The sequence below is a fragment of the Acanthopagrus latus genome, chromosome 2 (assembly GCF_904848185.1).
Source record: "Acanthopagrus latus isolate v.2019 chromosome 2, fAcaLat1.1, whole genome shotgun sequence".
Taxonomy (NCBI): domain Eukaryota; kingdom Metazoa; phylum Chordata; class Actinopteri; order Spariformes; family Sparidae; genus Acanthopagrus; species Acanthopagrus latus.
This window is the reverse complement of record NC_051040.1, coordinates 15,060,490-15,084,496: the sequence shown is the minus strand read 5'-3', so window position 1 is coordinate 15,084,496 and position 24,007 is coordinate 15,060,490. Positions and strand designations below refer to the sequence as shown.

The 24,007-nt window shown below is 42.1% G+C and overlaps 1 protein-coding gene across 1 annotated transcript in view; it reads right to left on the bottom strand.

The window, feature by feature from the left end:
* grik4 (glutamate receptor, ionotropic, kainate 4) overlaps positions 1-24,007 on the bottom strand; it is a 329,989-nt gene that overhangs the window by 212,004 nt on the left and 93,978 nt on the right. Inside the window, exon 4 of the mRNA XM_037084197.1 lies at positions 12,746-12,900. The gene's annotated coding sequence lies outside the window, so the exon portion shown is untranslated. The remainder of the gene's footprint in view (positions 1-12,745; positions 12,901-24,007) is intronic.

The window sequence follows — 24,007 nt, the reverse complement described above, 5'->3', positions numbered from 1 at the left end:
TTGAATATAAACATGACTTTCCTTGTTTAAGTAGGCCCTGTTTAATTAAATAATTACTTAACAAACAGTAGACTCTAATTGTTGGTTCATAAGAAATATGTTGCACTTTTCCTGAAGGATTTTTTTACTTTTTTCGCAAATGTGTGGTTTCATTTTTAAAGTGACCTTCAAGTCCATTGTTAGATACTCACGTAAATAAATAATAATAAATAAATAAATAAATAAATAATAGATAATGAAGATGTGTTTCTTTCATTTTGTCCTGTACCAAGGTATAATATGCACCAAACTTGTACACTTCAGCAAGTCCAACATCATAAACAAACTGATTTATGATACTTCCACTGGTTCCAAAATATGCATAATGTGTTGCAGAAATATCTACTGAAGTTAGCATGTTAACCAGCTAGCCAGCTCACATGCTAGCAATGAGGACACTCCCCTGGTCTCAGCTCCCAGTCGAAGCCGCTAGCTGCTTAACTAACTGAGCTAACTAACTAGCAGCATTTAGCACTTACTCGTTTTATGCTGTCCCCTACCCTTTATAGAGTGTGAATTTGATGTACGTGGCCAGTTCTTAAATATTGAACCTATTAAAATAGTTGCATGATGCCACTTTAGAACTATTACCTGTTTATTATCCTGATGGAAAACTGATTTAGCATTTTAAATGTCCAGTTAACCATAATCATGGATTGTGTGCACCCTTACTTTTTTGTCCTGATCTTAAGCGTCAGAAAAATAGCAGATTCCAGATGCTTCCTGTGAAACACCACATCCGACTAAGGGTCTTTGGAGTACCAGAGGAATCAGCTGCGCAGCTCTAGATCAGCTCTAGTTTTAACAGCATGCATCTCAGGCATACACAGACTGTGACAGAACCAAAGTCGCAAGACAAATCCTCTCGCTGCTCTGTGTGCACTAAGCTGTGCCTGGCTACTCTGTGTGTGTGCTCCACTCCCCTATGGCGAGGAGCACAGCCCACCGAAATCCCCTGTTCACACTTGTCTCATTGTATAAAGCAGACTGTTTCAAATAGCATTTCTTCCCAGAATGTGTTATTTAGGCAAATGATTATTAAACCATCTTCCTAATCCCGCACCTCTGTTGTAATGTGTTTTGCTGCTGACAAGTACAGATGGTATTCTCTACAAAGCCAGCCAATTTTCTGGCTGGAAATTGAATAAGTTAAACCCTGTGTTAAATAAGTTAAACACCCACGGCGCCTCGCACGAAGTATACTCAGTGCAACCTTTAGACATTTCAGAACAGATCTGGATTTAGGATGCGAATCCAATTTATGGGACCCGTTAATACTTCTAACCAGCCATAACCAGTCAGTTATCGGCAGAATCAAATGGGGAGCAGTGGAACGCTGTCAGCACCACTGTCTTCCTGCCACCAGACAGTCATAATCCAACTCTGACCTCCTCTGCCCCACTATCATTAGATCCGCCAGGCAAAGTGGTCCCATCCATCAGCCAGCTTACACAGTGACAGCAGCCAGTTTTCTGTGCGACTGTGACTGGTGGTCCTTCCAATTTGTAAATGGGATTGGAGAGCGTCTACAAAGGCTGAAACAATACCACCCCTCACCGCACACCGCTGGAGCCAGCTGTCGCGCACAGCCTCTCTACCCCCCACCGCCCACCACTCTCGCACCGATCGGATCTGGAAATGCCGCGGTGACTTTGCTCGCTGCACCCGCTCATCGAACTCTGTCTCTGCCTCTCACGCTGTTTCTAATATCTGAGGTATCATGTCTCTCTGCCTGCCTCAGCTCCTCCTGCTAAATCCTCTGACAGTCTTCTCTTGTTTCCCCTCTCTCCACTCCTTATTATCTCGCTCCTCGTTGCTGTGCCTCACACCTACGGTTTTAATTCTCCTCTGACTGGTTCCTTTCTTCCCTATCTTTTATTTCATATATCCCTAAAACCCCTCCATCTCTCCCTGTCCTTCTCTCTGTGTCTGATCTCAGACAGAGCACCTGTAGAGGACATTCATTGCTATGCAACAGGCGGCTCGGTGGCTCACAGTAAAGCAAAACGTAGCCATCGACTCAAAAGAACCAACAAAACCAGTGAATTAGAACAGTAGATTTGTGCCAAGGAGTTAAACTGCAAATGTTTTATATACTTCAGAGACTAGATAGCAGAAATTACAGCACACGTTCATAAATAATAGTGAAGCAAGTGGCAGAGAATACCTTATGGTTATGTTTCAAGGATTCAGGTTTTTTCCAATTATGCACTGCTGTGCCCCGATAAAGCCCACCAGCAGTTAATAATGCTGACAAAAATCATTGCTCCGTGTTCACAGGTTGCACAACAGGATATACAGACTCACAGCCAAAGGTAAAATGTTGAAGAAATGCTGCTTGGTCGTTTTTTAGCAAAAAACGTAGGTACAAATGAGTGCTGCGCAACCGCTCCATCAGCACAGAGTAACCTGCTGCGTTCAGTGTTTTCCACCCTCTCTCTTGCAGTGCCATAGAAATAATTACAAAACAAAACTCGATTTTTTTTTTTTTGGCACAAGCTTTCTTCAACTGCCACTGGGCAATGTTTTTGCCTCAACTTATCATTCTGAAGTAATTACCAATTGCACAGTGTAATGGCTCTAAAAACAATGACAGCATTCACATTTTCGCCAGAAAAATAAAGGTCATATTGCGGCAAAACAAATAGTCTGCCATTGCTCGACCAAAACAGGAAGAGGCATTGTTCTCCCCGGTTTTGTGAGGCAGCCATCCTCCTGATAAGTCCTGAGATCCTGTCTGAAAATATTTATCTAAGAGGATAAAAGTTTAATTCTCTTTCCACTGGAGAGGCTCTTCTGTCCTGTCAAGTTTTTAACTACCATCTTTAGTTTTGCTGCTTCAATCTGCCATGGCATTTGCTGCAGTTACATTACTGCAAGCATGGAGACATTTAAAATGACTGAAAGAGGCCTCTTTGGTCATAAATTCAGAGTTTGCAAAAGTGTTGTGCCCTTTAGAAAGCAGAAAACACACTGCCCCATTGACTTTGGACCCGCTTAACCTGCATAAAAATAGCAATGCACCCGACCACACCTGATTCTGAGACCAACACGCCTGAGGTGAACAGGTGGATGTGAAGACATGTGCTATTTGTACAACGTGGGCGTCAAAATGACAACTGCATTGGCTCGACACAAGCAATGGCAGGTTACTCGGTTTATGTGTCTGCCATTTCCATTGGGACATGAGACAGTTATAAAGCAGCATTCTTTCTACAATGTCATTATGTAAGAAAACCTGCTGACTAATTAATACTAATATGCTTTAATCTGCCTTTTCATAGCACTGAAATTGAGGTTTCCAGGTCAAATTCGGATTCGGATTCCGGAACATCCCACACGAAAGCCGGCTGGGTTGACTACTCACACGTGGCCCTAACAACTCTGAAGCTCAGAGTTCACACTGATCTTAACGACTCTCTAAGGACACTCCCACACAGGGCTTAAAAGCCTGGAACTCCCCTCCAAGAAGACCCTTGGATGGGAGGTGAAATGTCTTCAAGAAAATGAAACAAGTCCAGCCGCCTACAATGCAGCACTTAAACATTACCAAGACCTTGATGACTGAGAACCTTATCTGCAGAGTCTTATGGTTGTTTTTTTGCTTTGGACAGCCGCCAGACCTGCTAACTGTAGCTATGCTATGCTAACCCTGTCTTTGCAACAGCAGGGCCAACTGTAATACCACAGGTGGAAAAGATGTCTATTTCAAAAAAACAGAGCTGTCAACTTAAACTTCTGCAGCTCTGTGCAACTAAGTGGTATTGCTCCTTCTGGCTATTCACCGGCCAGATGCTGCTACTGATTGCAAGCTGAAATGCGCCACAAGCCACCGCAGCCTTTGCCCATATGTTGTTCAATTGTACTTAAAGATGGATTCACTGTTAATTACAGCACGTTTATCATACAATAAACCACTTAGGTTTTTATCTAGAACGCATTTCAATGATACAGTACAATATGTGGTCATGCTTTTTCATATATAGTGTTTTACAACTTCTGAATGCAAATACAGAGCCGTGCCGCTATTTGTGATGCATTCTTGAATAAACCATGTCGTTCAGCTAATCTGCCAGTCAGTGACTCTCAGTAGCAGTTACACTGTCTAATTCAGTCAGAGCTCCCTTCATAAGCTGTACTTCACCTTGTAAAACTCTGCTTCTTAACTCTTTCTAAACCCTTAGATCCCCTCTACGCTTTCTCCCCCATGTATATTCGATGTGCTACACAGCCGAGGCTTACTGCGCGTGAATCATGTATTATCCCTTGTCCTCTGCTCTGGCTCCTACGTCTATCCTTTTCCTCTAATTTCATTTTCCAGTGGGGCTGTCAGGCCTGTGGACGGATCTGTCTACCACACAGTGTGGAGAGAGAGCACTGGACAATTTATATTCTGCCAATTTGCGTGCCGCAATCACACCGCATCTTCACAATTGGCCACGTAAATATTGAGACAACTATTTAAACAGCTCTGATCAAACACAAGTCAATCAAACAGAAACAATGGACACAGAGAGGGGCAATGTGTCCACATGAGAGGGACGGGGACGGCCGGGCCAGACAGCAGAGATCTGAAAACTTTGGAGTTTTTCTAAATGACACAAACAGGGCGCTGCAGTTTTTTTTATGACATAAGCTCATAATGTTTGATAAAAAGGAATGAAAACAAAGTAATGGCTTGTCTGTGAGATATACAAATAATCCAGAAGAGCTCAAAGCCCTGTGATCTATTTATAATCCACGCTAACTCCCATTATTCTCACATTCAGCTCATACTTTACCTACCCTCTCAGAGACCATTTGATGTGCATTAATTTTTGCTGTACTTCTTTCAACTCCCTTTAAGTCACCATGAAACGGCTCATGGAATTATTCGCTACGTGTTTCTTGTAAAAACTGGCAGCAGCCAATGGCAGGGAATCTACGTTAGGCCCCACGTCCCAACGGCCGAGTCACTGATGCTGACTATCCCCAGATTGGCAACCTAGTGGGACCAGGATGGAAAAAATGCCACCTCCAAGAAGACGGTGGCCAATTTGACAAAGAAAACACAGTACAGAGGTAGTTTCCTTGCCAGGTTTGGCTAACGGCAGCTAACAAAGCTACTGGTATCTGTCTACCAGGAGACTCCATAAGTCAGCTCAGAACTCCAACCCACCTCAGTCGTCATTCTCAGAGGCGTCTCAGTCGGGAGGTGTCCAATGAGGAGCAGCAGTTTGTTAACAGTTGCTTTAGAAAAACTATCTGTCCAGAGCTGCTCCAGGTAGAGCAGCCCAAGGGCAGCACAGGGAAAAGCGTTAATGTGTCTCTCCATAAAACATGACCCGGTTTCACCCAAATCACTGAATAAAGTTATAAAGTTGTGTTTTTGTGAAATAAAAAAAAAATGATTGGATTGAAAAATGAATACACCCCCAAGTGCAGGATGAGCAATCAAGATTTTTAATGATTTTCCAGGAAGCTACAAACTCTATTAAAAAATACCTACAAAACAGCTTTATTGCCACTGTTGGGGTCTGAAACTGGAGATATGGAGCAAGACATATGAGATAAAAACACTTTAACCACTCTTTCCTGTACAGTGTCCAGTTCTGTGCAGTCCTACACAGTTTACAGAAGCTCTACAAAATGTAATGCACAAATAAAAGGCGGTCTGACGGTGAGGTAAAGCACTGAAAATCTTCTAAATATAGCACACCCAAGATTTTATTCCTTCAGGTGGCTAATATATGTTCTGCTGCTCCCTCCGTCTACAGCAGTACATTGTGTAGCTTCTGCAGCAGAACTTTTGGATCTTTTACCCATCTTTCACTGGAGGCATCTACTGTAGGTAACGCACTGACTGTGGAGTTAAAATGCCTCGAACACTTCACCACTTCAAAAAGTCCAAACTAACCTTTACACAGGAGAGCTCTGTACTTGTATTTAAGAATGTACAATTCTAGATTGCAGAGGCACAAAGGCATGATACCAATGATACCCCTGACACCTCCCAGTAAAACCATTTTATCTCCTTTTCTCTCACTCACCCTCTGCGCCCTGATCTCATGGATGAAGTAAAGTCATTTATTCTTTGCGGAATGTTCTGTGCAGAGGCAGAAAAGACCTAATTAGCCAGTTCCACACTGACTGTGTGCTTTAATGATCACAAGCCTGGTGTTCGAGGGATAAACATACCAAAGACACGCATGCCCACAGCGACCGCGAGCACACACAAAGACACATTCCACACACAGAAAATCTCTCTTTTCACTTGCCTTCTTTCATTTTTTTTCTTCGAGGCCATACATATGAAAGCGTGTCCTAATTGATAATCCACCCACATGTGAATAAAACACCTCCTTTACTTCTCTGAATCTAATTCTACTCATAACCATCAACGAAAGATGCCACTGTGAGAAACCTCATAGATATTCACTGCACCCAGTGTGGTTTCCAGCAACAAAATTATAGCTTCACAACACAGAGACATGACAACTGTTAGCCCTATTTGTTCTGATTTGCGCTGCGACTAATGGCAGTTCATCATAAGGAGTCATTTTGTCCTTTATCTATTCCTTTTCGTCTAAAATCTATTTACTTCAATCAACAAATGGTGAGATTATTTGAAGTGGCTGTTGAAAAACTTATCAAACTAAATCTGTGGTGAAAAGACATAATAACTAAGATTTTTACAATTATTGGTAATCTAAGAAGAATGACATTACAGTATGGGAAATCATTTGCTCTCTTTCCTAGTTCAAAGACGTTTCCTCCTATTCCCCACATTGACACGCTGTGTTATTTTGAACCCGTAATTAGCTCAGCTGCTACGGCACGTATAAAGAAGCCAGATGGCGTTCAAGATGGATTGGTGCTGTGGTCAGCTTAGGCATCCCAAACAAGTTCTTCTTTGGCCTCCTGCATACAGTAGCTGTCTGCCAGAGTCCTTGTACCTGTCTGCCTCAGTAATCTGCCAGTGAGCAGACAAACATCAGTGGGTCTTATCTCTCCTTCTCAGGAGCGGCCGGGAAAAGGAGGCAGGGAAAAAAAGGCAGGTGGCCCCGTGGCAACGCAGACAGAAGCAGACTGGGGCAGACTCATGAAGAATCAGTCAACACGCAAACACAAACAGCTCATTAAACACACACATGCACACAATTCTCAAGCTACCCACACAGCACATCACATAAAACTTATTTCGGAAAGACGAGGCTGAGTTCATCAGGCATGCTCTGTGTCTCTATTGAGCAGGTAAAGATGAGTTAGCTCCGGGCAGTGGCGAGAGCGTCCATGAAGCGGTAAACAAAGTGCAGCCGGGATATTGCTGCGAACATGACACACCAGAACCAGCTCAACTGTCCCACTAAGGCTGAGCAGACGGATTTAACCGGTGGCAATATTGACACGGCTGACACATACTGAGAGGCCATAATACACCATCTGCACCAGAGCGATACTCAATACTTGCATCTCATGCAAGATTGCACATGTGGGCAATGAAATTCTCCACAAACCACTTTCCTTGAGCCAAAGTCGGTAAAAAGTCACATTCTGTCAGTATTAGATTTCACAGGGCACTGGTGCCTCAGAGAAACCCAGTGTCTTTACAGCAAACTGTGTGTTCTGCATTTGTATTCACATCATGCTGGAACTGCCTGTGGGGGGATGTGGTGGCTTAAAAAATATGAAAAGCGTGTTATCCTGCATATGAATATGAATTGGGTTTTTCTGTCACCAGCACACTCAAGAGTTTGTAATATGACATAGGCTAAATAAGTAGTATTACTTTCCGAGGATGTGTGTGCATGTGTGTGTGTGTCTTTTGTCGAAGTAATTGAAAAGTTTCTGGTGGAGACATTTTTACCCATCATTCTTTCCTGAACCTGCCTATCTGGTTTGAGACCAGCACAGACACGTGCACGCTGTGCGCTTTCCAATCAATTTAATGTGGATTCAAAAGGTGAATTTGCGCTTTGAGAATCTAGGACAGGTGTGCTGCCTTGTGCTTCTAACACGCTGTTTGATTTCCACAAAAACATGATGAGTTGATTGTCGGTGGTTCGGGTAAATCCAGATCCTCTCAGTGTTCAGCTATAAGCCTCCCACGACGCTTTTTGATTTTTGTCTTAGCAGAGCACAGCAGGTAGCAGTTGGAGGGAAGCCTTCCGATGACAAGCATATCCCGTCCTTCCAAATTAACAGCACTGGCAGCGAACTCTCACAGACTCAGTCTCTTGCTATAGGCTCCGGTCTGGCACCTTTGTCTAAAAATACACAAATGTTTCCCGTGTCTTTTGTGAGCTGGTTTTGCCAGAAAACAAATACATGTAATGGAGGTCACAGAGAAAGCAAAGGGAGAAAGAGAGGATAGAAACTTTGTCGCACATGGAGGTTGTGCCTGTCAAAATAGAGGGTGAAAGGACACAACACAAACATTCTCTGTAACAATAATAATATAGAACAGAAACCTGACTGAGAAGTATCAAAGATATTAGGATTGTTCATATAAGAATTCAACTAAATGGGTCTAAATTGTTGTAAATCCAGACAGTCAGGGAGAGGTTTGCTGACAGGTGGACATACAACCAGGCCATTCCTGCTCCCAGCGTGTCAAATACTGCAGTCTAGTCAGTGACCCAACACTTTGAAGTTTGGCATGTAGGTGCCCCTCTAGTGCAGTACAGTGAGGAGAGCAAGGAAAGTCGAAGTGAGTCATGACTTCCTAACCCTAACACTTAATTTTGCCTATCCCTAACCAAGTCATTTATTTGTCCCTAACCGAATTTTGGTAAACTTTGTAAACCCCTACTTATTTTAACAACTGTTTGATAACATTAATAACTTCCAAAAGTCACAACATGTTATACAGTGTGAACTGTTTATGAGCTAGCTTTATTTTGAAACTGTAAATTACGTATTTAATTGCAAAACTGACACTAGAGGGGAAGGTATGCGTTGGCATGCTAAAGGCTGTTTGCTGTATGGGTGAACAACACTGTTAAAAACCTCATTCAGTCTGCCGTACATAACATCTAAAGGACTTAATGAAGGCTGTAGTGTGGCAACTGTGTCCATGACAGTGCAAAATGAAAAATGATTGAGCAGGGCAGAGGGGTCGAGGCGACGTGCCTGATCTGGAGTTCATTTCATTTACCGTGCTTGTGAAAAAGGACAGAAATTGCTCACAGATGATTTTCATTTTCTTGGCTGGGATGAGGGTTAATTACAGAGTTTGTTGCACTGATATTGTACAACCTGTCATCAGAACTTCGCACAACACCATTTTCTTTTTCCATTTCCTTGTCGGTATTTTCTCTTATTTCCTCTTGTGTCGTTTTTTTTAGCCAGATGGGATGAAGTTGGCTCATTGACTCATCTGATTGTTCGCAGGTGCGAGTCCAACTTTACATACACGGTTGAAGTTGTAAAGTTATCATCTGTTGCCGTATTTGTTTTTTTGTTTTTTGGTTATTGCTGCGTGTAGATCCAGTGATGAAAGCCTTATGAAAGCTGACAGCAGAGTTAGCAGTGAGTACACAAGAAGAAACAAAAGTAGACACTGCGGCGGCGGGAGGTGAAAGGATAGCCTTAAAAATAATAGCTTTGTGGTCAGAAACACAAGCTAGACTCGCAGCCACATACAGACAACCACACGCCTACAGCACGAAAGCACACACACACACACACACACACACACACACACACACACACACACACACACACACACACACTATCATCTCATTCTAAAAGGAACACTGAAAATAGCTGAAACCTCTATTGATTGTTTGAAGCGGGAGATTAACCCCGGGTTCAGAAGTTCTGCTCGGATGCTGCTGCGAGCTTTTCCAGATATATAAAAACTGACATTTTTATACTAAAAGCTTTGAAGTACTGTATACTTTCTAACCAATCCACGCAGTGACATAACTCAACGTGTGTTGCTTTATTACTGCAGTTGTTCATCATTAGATGGACTGCATTTATACAGCGCTTTTGTAGCTACCAGCAAGGCACCAAACTGCTTCTTAGAAGTAAAAACACACTCACACACCGATGAAAGAGCCACCGGGAGCTGTTTTAGGGTTCAGCGTCTTCAGTGTTCAGTGTCCAGAGGGAAACTTCGACATACAGACTGCCGCGGCCATGGAGCAAACCACTGACCTTACAGCTGGTGGACATCTGTCTCTACCTCCTGAGCCACAGCTGCCCTTTCTTTGCAACTAGGCCCCTACTGTATGTTTTTAAAATTATGTTATGATAAAAATGATAAAGTCTTCTTGTATTTATGTCTGCTTTATTGACTAAATGTATGAAAAGTTATATAATGACTATAAATGCGTCAGACTAAGTATAATGGGCCAAGGAGGAAACTAATTGCACAAGAGCTCAGCAAAACATCCAATGATTGACAATGAAAAATACAGGAAAAGTGCCCTGTATAAAAAAGGTACTTTGGATTTTAAAATTGCAGCTAAAAGTTTCATCACAAAATTGTTGGTTAGAAAAGAAAAGAAGGTACCTGAAGGCAAAAGTTCATGTGATTGGCTTAATGAGACCATTCGGACTCAAAGTAGAAAAAAAAAAAAAAAGTGGAGAAAATGAATTTTTTATGGAGCCTTTTTACACGGATGGACAAAACCCCCTTCGGCTGAAGGAATCTTAATAAAATAATCCCTTTTCACGCAAACACTGCTGAATTATGGTCCAAGGAGCAGCTCTTGTTGTCAGAAGCATGCGCTGTATAAAACATTTTGTTGTGATGAAAAATGTCCACCTTTTGTTTTCACGCATAATAGCTCTTATAAGAGACCGGACGGCGTACCGCTGGGTGGTTCTGGTGAGCTATGTGTGTTTCAGTCATTTCGAGACAGAGATTCAATTTGGCCTTGCAGAGGAGATCTTTTTAGCTGTTTAATTACAGCGACCACAATCGTTTATGCAGCAGCAACTACCTCTCGAACAACATGACCATGGAAGCTGTTGTAATGTTACAGTGAAGTATGTATGTACTGTTTGAGGGGTTATCTTCTGTCACCTCCTTGTCTCCTAAAGCTGCTTCATCTGCTTTCAGTAAGTGTATTCCTGCATTTTCCAGAATTACTGTAAACACTTGTCTGGACTTGTTGCATTCGGCAGTTTTATTTTTTTTTACAGATGGATCACGCAATACAGCATACTAATCACAATAGTGAGAGCAGAAGTGCCTGTTGTTTTTTTGTTTTTTACCTGGCTCGGTTGTTTCTCCAGCTCGCGGAGAGCAACACCAGACTTAATAGAATAGCTGACAAATTGGTAGGCGGCCTTTCAGAGGACTATCCTGATGTGTACAAGTGGTGTTTTAGATTGCTGATATTTACTCAATTTGTCCTCCTGCACCAGATATCCCTACCTAATGTCCCCCTCCCCCCAATCCACTCTGGAAAATGGTAAATAAAATGAATTCTTCCTCTGCCTGCGTCACTGCCTTGTTTCAGTGATGCCACTCATGCTGTATGTGAGCCTCATTCTGAATGAAATAATCTGATATGCCATGTGTGCAGCATCACATCAATGAAAACACATACACACTCGGAACAAATGTTGGTAATGTGTGGTTCTCCAAAATCATTGGTTTAAACTTAGTTTAAACTTTACATTGCTGCATCTTGCTGATCTTTATTTTTCTTCAGAAACAATTTTTCTGTTTTATCTTGTGACAACGCTGTGTTTATGCCCTGGTTGGTGAGGAAAAGATCAGGTTTTGGCATAAAATACCTGTTTTGGTCTCCATGAACAGGGCTGGAGATGTCCTGAGGTCTCATTGAAAACAGAAGAAGTGGAGATCAGAGCATGTGAACGGAGTGAAGCTTGCTCGTTCCTCTCGCTCAATGGCACCCCAGGCAGTCCCGCTCATTATCGAATTATCAGAATTCACCATACTCCCCTCGAATCGCTTCTCGCTCAGTCCATAAAAATGCTTGTATGCTTTAGCCTAGCTTACAAAACAACCGAACAGCCAAAACCACATTTTCAAAACAGCAACGGTATCTATTTCAAGTCACATTTAGATAGTGTGAGTGAAAATGGAGCAGCATCGAGTGGGAGATAAGGTGATTCTCCAGCCTTTTAAAAAAGCCCGCTAGCTCACGCATACTCCGGATATGTTCTCCTGGATGTGTCCTGATTTCCCATCAAAAAATATCTTTTTTTTGGTCCCCTCAAATATCAGTCAGTGCTTTCCCCAACTTTCTCTCATAACCCTAACCCTCTGCAGCCTTGTTGCATGTAACTCCCCAGCTGTCACCTCTAGCAACAGTCATGTCAGGTCATTAACATTTAGTATGGACATTAAGTAACACACTTTTAGAAATTTCATTATGCTCCGTAGCCTTTGACATATAGAAAAGTGAGTGCATCAGTAGCTTTCCAGAAACATTGAAACTGACAGCATTTTATCCCTGGGGACTAGGCTGACGTACCTGTGTACTGTTTTATACAACTTCACTCTGGGTTAAGCGTGTTAAATGTTTCAAAGCTGTTTTCTAAAACAGAATCCTCCCTTCACTCGATGAAGAGGTTAATGTACATGACAGGCCTCGGTGTCCTACCCACAGCACCCAGCTGGCGGAGAGACCTCAGCCTCAACTTCTTGTGATTCATTATTTCCCCCTCTCCTTCTCTCTCCCCATGCAGTCATTGAATAGAGCAGGTGAGTGGCGGCTGATTACCAAACATCTTCCCCTACCTTTGATCTCCTGAGGTGTTGGGCTCTAATCCATCTTGCAGCACAGGAGGCTGTCTGATCTGGCTGGTTGTGGTAGCCACTTAGCTTCTCCTCATCTCACATACACTTATAGTACGTGGCCCCTCACAGATTGGGCTCGGCAGTGTACAGACAGTCTGTAAAAGAAAAAGAAAAAAAAAGATATGAGAAGTTTGAGAGAGAAAACAGGAAGAATATGATTTCATGAGGCACAGCCACAGACATATAATCAGGGATGGTTCATTAATTTCAAACTGTTCGGGGTTTTAATTATCTTGAGATATAGAGACGTGTCCCCTTATGGGAGCTTACAGGGAATCAAAATAAGAATAAAGGCAAGGTTTATCCTGCTGTGACCTACACATTTTCAAAAAGCAATTTCAGGACAATAGAGCTGCATAATAAATCATATTTCCGGTCAGGTATCTGCTTCTGCACTCCTATTACTAATGCTGAGGACAGCCGTTTACCCGACGTACAGTAAGTTTGAGATCTGCACTGTAAACCGCAGTTTCAAAGTTCACCATCCTGTTTTGCTGATAATCTTGTTTTTCTGTTTGTCCCTTACTCAGCGAGATACCCTTCCTCTTTATATAGCACATCCAACATTTTTCATACAGTCACTGCAAAATACTTTTGAACGGCTCCTGAAACTCATCTGCATTCAAAACAAGGCCTTGCACGCAATATTACAAGACAATTTCCATGGCAAATGAGAAACTAAATGTCACTTACAAGATGAGCATTAATCTCATGTCATTGCATTTTAATGGCACCCTTACCCAGAGGAGGATTAAAACTTCTCTCCAGAGATCAACCTAATCACTAATACTAGGATGAGGTCACTCCCCCTCCTACATCACAGCAGATGCAGAAACGGCTATATTGTGCTAAATATTATACATTTTGTTTCCATGGACACACAGGGCTGCACAGATTAAGTTATTATTTTTACAGTTGCAAGCAGGTCATCCAAACTATTGTCTCGCCATTGTATATCAACTTGATTGTCAAAGATGCACAACCACTGACACTGTGTAAAACGTAAATGAATACAGAATGCAGCACTACAGTCCATCATGTTAACTGTGACACAGGCTGTTTTCATTTCTTACAGCAACAATTCAACTTACAGTTTAGCTTGAGAAAAGTTAATATAAAATGATAAATGAAATAAGACTGGAGGTGAGTGAAAATTGGAGATGACAGCAATGACAGTTCACGTAGCCCACAAATGTGAAATGTACAGTTTCTTTCCACTGAAACATTAAAGGGCTTTTAATTTGAAACAAATACAGGAAATGTTAAGTTTGTATAAACTGCGTAATGCAGTAACCTTTACCAGGCAAACAGTTGTAGTGGATCAAACCTTCCCAACTTCCCTGTGGCCATGTGAAATATTTAAGTGCAATGAGCAGAATTTAATACTCTCTGGCTTTCGCACCTCCCAATGCTCATATCAAAAGGGCAATCTGATAGACAGCAATGCATGCCACTATCCCCGTCTTTCTCATGATCCCACCTGGGGTCAATGACGGCGTTGATGGCACTCCAACACAAATGCTTCTAAGACGAACAGCCTCATAAACCTCCTCCTCCCACACCTTCCAGACGCAGGGATCGAACCTTTTTCTCTAACTTCCCCAACAGCAACATTCTGACATGCACGCCCACCACACAGTGTAATTGTGCAGGTGTAGCGCTGCGTTCTTCTCTCTCAAGCTCTCTTTTTCATTCTTTCAACAACTTCTTCTGACACTGTTTGCTCTTTTTTTCTAGCAAACTTTCCACTGTCAACCAGGGTGATGTGTGGGTTGCAGACTGCGTTTGTGAGTTGACACTTCTATCGGGGATGGAAATTGGCCTAATGATGCTCATGTTAAAACATCTTTTTACTCCCCACAAACAGAGGGGGGGAGTAAGAGAGAGGTCACATGTATGGACAAATCAAGAACAAGAGGTGAAAGTCATTACTTTCTCTTTTCTCATTTAATAGTGACATATATTGTCCTAGATTGCAGACTTAAGTGTTTGCTGATGGTGACAACCATTGATTAACTTGTGACAGATGTTGAAGAAATGATTACACAGTTAATCAAATACACATCTCTCTAGCACATACATGAAGGAAAACAACGAATAGATGGCACCACTCTCCACTTGGATCTCTTTTTTTCTTTTACAAACAAAAAAAAATGTTTTGAATAATTTAATAATCACAAAAATCACACCAAGGCTTTAAGGGATATTCCGGTGCAAGTTTAATCCATGGTCTAACACACCGTGACACAGAATAAGACCCCCCTTGAGAGATCAAGTTTGCAGACCACTAGTTAATGTAGTTTTAGCAACCTCAGAAATGACCTTACGATAACAATACATTGCAGTATACGCCTCCACCAAGAAACCGCCATCAAAAAGCCACAAATAATGGTCAGAAAAGCACCAAACTACAGCAACAGTACAAATAGGGTCGCAGCATATAGTTCGAGGCATCAAACCTCCGCTGGCTTAGCCGGATTGCTATTGCAAAGTGAATACAACTCACCACTCTCCTGCTGCAGCGTGCTCGTTGTGGGAAAGCCCTGCGAGTCGATTACCAGGACAGGGAAAAGAACAGAACTGAGCATTTCTAACCACACTCAGTGTCACGGTGTGTTAGACCATGGATTAAACTTACACCGGAATATCCCTTTAATTTCCTCTGAGCAGCTGATTGCATTATTTGGGCAGCTGTGGTTCAGGTGTAGAGCCAGCATCGGAATGTCACTGGTTTGATTCCTCTGGTAGGCATGTCAAAGTGTCCTTGGGCAAGATACTGAACCCCAAACTGCTCCTGATGTGCTTGTCAGCACCTTTCATTGCAGCCACCGCCATCAGTGTATGTATGAATTACTGTAAGTAGCTTTGTACAAAAGCATCTGCTAAATGCCCTAAATGTTAAAATGATTTGACTAATTTATTCATTCAACATCATTGCAGCAGATAAAACCCAATTTCATCACTATGCACATCGTACCCTGCCAACAACAACAGTTTTGTTCCGGTGGTTTGTCTTTGTGGTTTTATATTTGGCTGCCTCTCCTGTCTACAAAGTGTAAATAGGTTAATACTGCTACTTGCTACTTCACCAAACTTCGATTTGTCTTAAAAGTCCTCCAGTGCCTCAAGTACATTCACAGGGATGAATCAATTGCTGCATTCAAAGTGGCATTTTATTCAGCCGGCAACCCCACCTGTCTGCAATTACTTGCAATGAGTTTTTAAAAATGTAAGTTTCCAGTTTTGAGACAATTTACAGTAGGCACAGAATAAAAGGTTAGAGCAAATGAATATTTGAAGCTCTCGGAGGGGATGTGGAATAAATAATAATGGGGAAACTTTTGAAGTGCTGACATACGAAAAGTTTCAGCAGAAAGGGTATTGTTGCTGAACGTTCCTGCTGCCTGCTCTACTCTACCGACTCAGTTACTCTTCTTTCTTTCTTCTTCCTTCTTCCCCTCACTCTCTTCCTATCACTCCCTGCCATAGAGCTTCAGGCTGCTATATACAAGCCAAAGGTGTACGGATTCCATTTCCTTTCAAACACTGGCCACAGGACTAAAATCTCTATTGTTCTGCCTGCCTTTGAAATGAAAAAAAAAAAAAAAAAAAAAAATCTACCTTTCACATAAGCAGTGTTGTCATCATGTTAATCCATTTCACATCATATAGACTCTGATTGGGATTTTTAAGATGTAGAAATACATGACAGAATCATATTCCGAATACTGAATACATGAGCAGTGAAGCTGTTTTTAAAACAGGTTAAATACAATGTATTCAAGATAATTGGCAAATTACCATTGGCTAGAAATCGACCGGCTAAATCCTAGAACATGTTTGCACATGGTTACACCACAACATGTGCATATAATTATGTATTGTAAGCAAAAAAAAAAAAAAAGCAATGATTTGGCTGAAATATAGCTGCTACTGCCATGCCTGTGATGTAGTGAAAAAACAGCCCTGACTAGCTGCGAGGCATGTTTTAAAATATACACAACCGCCACACTGAAAAAAAAAGCTACATTATGAAAAGACCTTGTGAAATTACTCTCATGTATTTTGGACCATCTGCACCCGAGAAATTATTTCCCTCAGGCCTCAATTTTTTCTGCAAACATTCACATTCTCAACAGGAATTTGGTTTGTAGTAACTGTAAAAGCAACGCGAAGACAAAAAGCTTTTGTGCCCAGTTGATATGTATGTTTCAGGAGCGAGTGTTAACTCTTTACTAAGCATTGTAAACACAAATCTTAAATGACAAGGCAGTATTTCCCACACGTAGACTTTGGCTGGTCGAGTCACTTAGGTAATGTTTGACCTTTTCAGCATTTCTAACTTATTTTACTTTTAGTTTTTAATCTTTCTGATATAACAATGCCATCTGCCATTTATCAACTTGTGCAAGATCTGCCCTCGCTACTGACATTCAGACATGCTCTGCAGAGAAACACGGATAGAGAGAGATGATCTCTGGCATTACATTCCTCCTGTAAACACACTGATTGAGAGGCAGCCTCTCCTATTTAATGCCGCCCTTCTCATGCACCTGGTTGTGTGCGATGTCATTCAGTACCACATTGGTTTCGATAGTTTTGATCGACTGCGTAATTGGCGACAAGCTTCCTCAAGATGAGAGGTGAAAAAAGACAGTACAGTTCTGACACAATCTAGCTGCATATAAAAATAGACAGTAAAATCTTTTGTTTTTACATAGTGTTAGTCAGTGGAAGAATAAACAAGTTGTGACACATACAGCGGGTGATCAATCCACACAGTCTGTGTTGGCTTCAGACAAAATGTCAAACTCTTTACAGACAGCATAAATACAGCAATCAATGTCAGCGTTTGTAATTAAAAAAAATCAGTGCTTGATGAATTTCATTTAGCCAAAATAAACTTCAAAATGTCAGCTGTAATATGAAGCCTTTATTTTTGTCACACTGCTGCCGCAGTTGCAAAGCATGGTAATGAGGAACGCACACAATTTTCATTGCTGCAGTTTTTACAGATGGCGCGCAAGTTGACTGACAGACTGCTTTTCCTCTTTTGAAAACACAGATTGAAAGTAAGATCAGGACAGGCGCATGATTTAATGACATGGTACTTGAGTGAACGGTGTGAATTGTTATTACGGATTCCTTCTCACCACCAGCCGAGCATGATTATTTTCCCCACATGTTGTTAAAAAAAAGCAACCTCTTTTAACCAGTCTGTAAGGTCAGTCCCACACAGGGTTTAAAAGCTTGCAGCCTCCCCTCCAGCTGGTCTGAAATGAAGTCCAGTTGCCTGCGATACAGCATTCAGAATTACCATGACCCGGATGACTGAGAACCTTCAACAGCATGTAGCCATTTTTATCCTTGTATAAGTGACTGAAAAGTATGCACTTAGGCACTAAGTGTTATGAATTGAATTGGAGCACTTAGAAAAATAATAATCTCAGCCTGGCAAAAAACAAGAACTCTTAGTGGATGTAAAGGAAAGCTTTCATGTCACGGCTGCCAGCCGATGAGATCTGCTGGACCGATTCCAAAACTTTTGGTAAGTATGACTCCTTTACACACCAAAATCTGTAAATATAGTGCCCGTGAAGGTTTAAAAAAACACCAGGATTCACTTTTGGACTAACACAATGGAGGACCGCACACTCTCAGCGTTTTGAATATTTTTAAGTTGTACTAATTCTTTTTTCACCTCTCAGTTTTTTTAACTTGTTTGGAAGAAAAAGAACTCATGTGGGTCTGGTATGTGATGTTGCATAGCAGCTTCTTTTGGTCAAAACAAGATCTAGCTGATCTGACATGATGTCCACAGGCTACTGATACCACCTCAGGCTGCCATCCACTCAGGAAGCCTGCGGGGGGAAAAAACACTATATGGCACACTATATACAGTATACTATCAATACTTCTCCACTGAAAATGGAAACCATTCCCTAATTATCCCTGAAAGACATGCGGAGGGAACTTATAATTATGAGGGCTGTTTTTCAGAGCTGTCAACGCAGCAGCATCTAAGTTAACAAGCTCGAATATGCACGTGTGCTTGTACTGCATGTATGTGATTGCATGCACGTGTGTTGATGCGCATGCAAATTGAAGCGTGCTCATAAATTTAGCGTTTACCCAATGAATAAAATCTGTCGGCTCTCAGGATGGATGGATCTTTCGTCCGACGTTCCTCCTCAATTCGAGAAAAAGCGAGAGCAACAGTCTCCCTGAAGCAAACCTGATAAAACGCCGTCCTAAAGCTGGTTTATGTTGATTTACTTCTAAACACATGTTGTACCATTGTGAGCACTAGAACAGGACATGACATATGCAGATTGATATTTCACCATGAAATCGATGTGATATGGAAAGGGCAGGAGAGCGGTATGGATTTTTCTGTTTTTGCCTTGGCATGGCCATCAATCCCTATAGGTAATCTGGGAAAAGGGACAAACCGGGGAGAAGGAGCCAGACAGATGCTAAGAGCTGCTGCAGCTGAGGTGGCGGGTTAGGAGGGGCTTTGATTTATTTGCCCTCTATGGCGCAGTATAGCAGCCCACCACTCCGACACAATTTTCAGAAGGAAATATATTTGCGGCTACAAGTGAAACATCTAACGGGGATGATTTTAGGACTCGCTCACCCTCTGAGAGGATCTAAATAAATTGCATTTGACAGGTACATATTACCACTGATTCGAGGCTTGAAGCTACAGATCACCATGTCTCTACCATGTCAGCCACGGAACTGCCCAGTGTTGCAGTAAATGCTGATTTAGAATGATAAGCTAATGAAGGAGCGCACACACACGTTGCTATTTACTAGCTTGTCGATTGTCTCTTCTTTACTACACAACACTTAACTGATTTAAAGCCGATCAAGATGGGACAATTCATGCAGTCTAATCCAGTGTTTATGAGGAGGAGAATCTATGAGGATAAACAATTACATATTCTCTCCATTCTCATTTTTCTTCTTCAGACACCATAGGATATTGGTTTTGATGCTGATGTTACTAGTTGGTAAGTCTGTTCAAGTAAAAGATTCAGGAACAAGATTTAGTAAGATTCAAAATTCAATTACTTCTCATCATTTCAAAGAAACATCCATACATTTTTAAGATCTTACATCGATTTTTCAAGTAATTTTACCAGCTAAGATATCAAACATCACGTTTCAGCTCAGTTGTGTCTTTTCTCTGTCTAATATTTGGGATTTGGCCTCACACACTTCGAAGAAAAGTGTGATGGAGATTCTAAAATTGTTATCAAGTCAGGGCATCATGGTATTCTGATACTGATGATGACCATAATGTTTTCAAAAGGAGTCATAGTGTTACACACATATGATAATATCATATAAATAACGTGGCACCTTTTAAATCATTGCCGTTTCTTTTCGCTCTGGCATTTTCAAGAACATCCTGACTTGGAAACATCACAAACTGGGATAGTTCGTGAGTGTCCCGGACAGGAAGGCTTGACAGAAGGTGACTGAAACCGCCCAGGACATCTCTGGTACCCATCTACAGAGCATTAATGACATCAGTGACGTGAGATATCTGCGCAGAGCCCACAGGACACTAAAAGACAACACCCAACCCAGTCTGTTCATCCTGCTGCCATCTGGCAGAAGATACAGAAATGCCTGATGCTGTACCACCAGACTACAGAGCAGCGTCACTCCCCAGTCTGTGACACTCCTGCACTCATCATCAACACTCCTTTTTATAAATTAGAGTATTTGGTTTTTATCTGTGGTTGTAGCTCATTTAAAACCCCATGTTGTAAATATACCTTCTAACACGTGTTTTCACAGAAATAAACAAGACGATGCAGCAGCTAGTTAGCTAGCTAATACCAAGGTCTGTGACTGATTTAGTGAACTGAAGTTGAGACAACAATCTTATCATACTCTGGAAGAGAAACAGGAGGTGAGTTGCTGAGAAAACAGGCACACACACTCACACAGCAGCCTGGCTCAGCAGCACTGAGGCAGTCAGCTGACAGTTGTTAAAGATGTGCTATGATCGACAGCTAAATGCGAGATTGTTTAGTCACTGTAGAAAACTAAAAGTCTCACACGACTGGGTTAAAATGCTGAGTCCAGTGAAAACTGAGGCTGTAAACGCTGATAAGAGAAAACTGGATTAATAATCTCCTTTTTGATAACTTTCATAATAAAAGCGTCACTTCGTCTGGCCGTGAGCACGGTCCACAAGAGGGCACCGCTCTGAAACTGACACGTCATAGACTGAATTTACAGAGGAGACTTTGGAGAGCGCATTTATTCTTGTTTTCTAATGTTTATATGTGAGGGCGTCTCGGTCTGTCAGTCAGCTCACGCCTGCCATCTCCCCGCTGCTGTTTTTAATGCTGAACCCTGCGCCTCTAGTTATGAAGGAATATAGTTTCCTATCAGTCTGTGCCGTGACCCCAATTGGAGAGCCATATTCAATGCAACACACAGGAGAGATGAGAGGCAGCAGTGAGCTGCCCAGGCAGGCTGCAGGGGAACGATAAAGCTTTTAGAATTCACGAGCTGTCATCACACCGTCCCTGATACGAACCCACCTCGCTCCTCCTCCCATCATCCCCCAGGTGGTAAAAGGGACATCAGGTGAAAAGTTGTGTACAGTCACACCACAAACATTTTCTTCACCTTTTTACTCCAACAACCCACCCAGAGGTTAGTGGAAATTAAATATGAGTTCAACAGATTTAATCTAAACAAAGCCAGAATCGTTTCAATGTTTACTGCTCAAGCTGCAGGAACACTTTAAATTTGAGGGATTTTTGCTGTTAAAAAAAAAAAAAAAAAAAAAAATCTCTCAGCTAAAAATTGTCTGCCGGGAGAGAGAAAAAGTTGACAGAAACTAAAACAAAGACAGATCACGGAAAGGTAAGAAAAGAAAAAGCCACAAAAAGGAAGACAGAAACAGAGTACAAATGGAAAGTGGGTGACAGACAGCGAGTAAAACTAAAAATGGAAACCTTTTCAGATGGTCCTGAAGAAACTGGGTTGGACTAGTTTATGTAGTTTTCATGCTACCGTATGCACTGTGAGCACGGCAGTTTCATTCAGTTTCATTTAGCATGATACACTTCATCACGCCTCATTTTATGGTTTGTTTCTATCTGTGAGTTGACCAGTCAGAGGTAACATATTTTGATTGACAAGTGTGACCTTGTTGCGGTGCCAAGCAATGTTGTTAAGACTCTTAATGGGCTAGAAGCAGAATTACAGTAGCTCAACAACTCTGAATAAACCTTTTCACAAACAATCCCGTCTGTTGTTAATTAAGCTTTTCGCCACAACTGAAAAGCACAAAGCAGCCTTGACGGGGGCAATAGATCGACCTGAAGAACTTCTTTTGATGTCATTTTGTCATTGCTATATATGAAAGCTACATATTTTGATAACAAGCTGCATATCCAGCCCAGTAGCCAGGGTATAATGTTAGCAGTTAATGTATTCTTCTAATCGCATGTCCAAGGTTGATATTTTTGACAAACATGGCACGTCACATTCCAGTTATATACCTATCAGCCACCTTTCACATCAGGAGGTCGAGGGGCTGGTGTCGGCGTTATTACGAGCCAGCGCTGCTAAACGGCCAACTGCAGTTGGAGTCACACTACTGGATGAGGACACATGGGGGACATTTCCAGACATTTTTGTGGCAACAAAACCTGCTGTTTTTTTAATAGGAGACCTGGGGATATTTTCAGACATTTCTGAGGAGACCAAAACTGGCGTTTATCTCATGTGAGTTTGGACCATCTCCATCTGTGATAATGACGGCCAAAACAGATATTTGAAGCCAAACCATGATTTATTTTCCTAAAACTAATTTTGTGCGTTGACCTAACCAGCCCTTAAACACAGCGTTTTGACAAGAGGGAAATGGAAAGTTCAACCTAAATAAACACACAGTAGTGACATAAACCTTTCAGAATTGTATTTGGCTATCATTAACTCTGGCACTTGGGTTTGCATTTGTAAAGGCCTCTGATTACATGGGGTCCACATCTCTGTCTTGGAAATAAAAGGCAATTAACGGGTCAGAAAACCAATCAGAATGCAGAAGCCGAACATGATGGACTGTAAACGCAAAGAAAAGGTGACAGCGAGATGAAATGCATGGGCAGACAAGGCGACACTCATGCAGAGTGCCGGGGCGAGAAATACAGTAAGACTGAAGGTGGAGATGGGAGATTGATGGACTGACAGAAAGAAAAACATGAAGTAGAAGAGAGAATAGAGAAATAGCAGCAGGAGGGGGTGGGAGGGCATATTAGGAGCTGGAGAAGTTGAGTAAGTGGCGGACTGCCATGTTGGGCATTGCAGGACAGAACAGACTCATTTAGGCGTCTGCAGTCGCCGCTGCTGAATGGCAATAGTGCTTCCTCTGCTGCTGGTTTCAGGGACGTGCCTGGAGTGTAGAGTAGCCTTCTTCCTGTGGCCTGGGGCCTTAAATCAGTTCTGCACTAGACACACCAACGAGCAGCTGCACACACACACTCTCTCCCACTGTTTCTCTCTCTCTCGCCCTCCTTCTCATGGCCAACAGAGATGCCCCATTTGCTCACTGTGACCCTGGGGCGAGACTTAAGAGGACAATATTGACCTTGAACTTGACAACATTTGTGAGAGGAAAAAAAAAAAAAACAGATTTGGTAATGGAGCAGCGTGGAGGAGTGACAGCCAATGGGCTGCTTCCCCCAAACAGACATCCAGATATGACAGCGTTGAGGATGAGCCTCTCACAAAGCCTCTAACTGATGCAATGCTATGGACTTTTCAAGAAACTGAGGAGGTAAGCCTAAGGTGGACTTGTCCTGCCAGAAGGAAAGGATTTCAGAGACGTGTCCAATCCAGGCAGCCTGTGGGCGGTTCTGAATAACGAAAGGCAGATTTCCACACCGCTGGTTTGTCCTTGCCTCAATTCCCTGGGTGGCCAGATTTACGAAAAAGCAACATGACTTTGAATCCTGTTGGGTTTTAACCTTACCTAAGGTCGCCAGGTGTTCTTGCATCCTACAGTTGTTCATGTTCATTTATAATGCATGACACAGAGTACAATATTCCTCCCTGAGGACACACAGGCATATGCATAATTTACCGCAGATTCTATGAGCACAGACGTCACAGAGCTCTGCCTCCGGAAGACTGTCTTCTGTACGGAAATCCTGCTGGTGACAA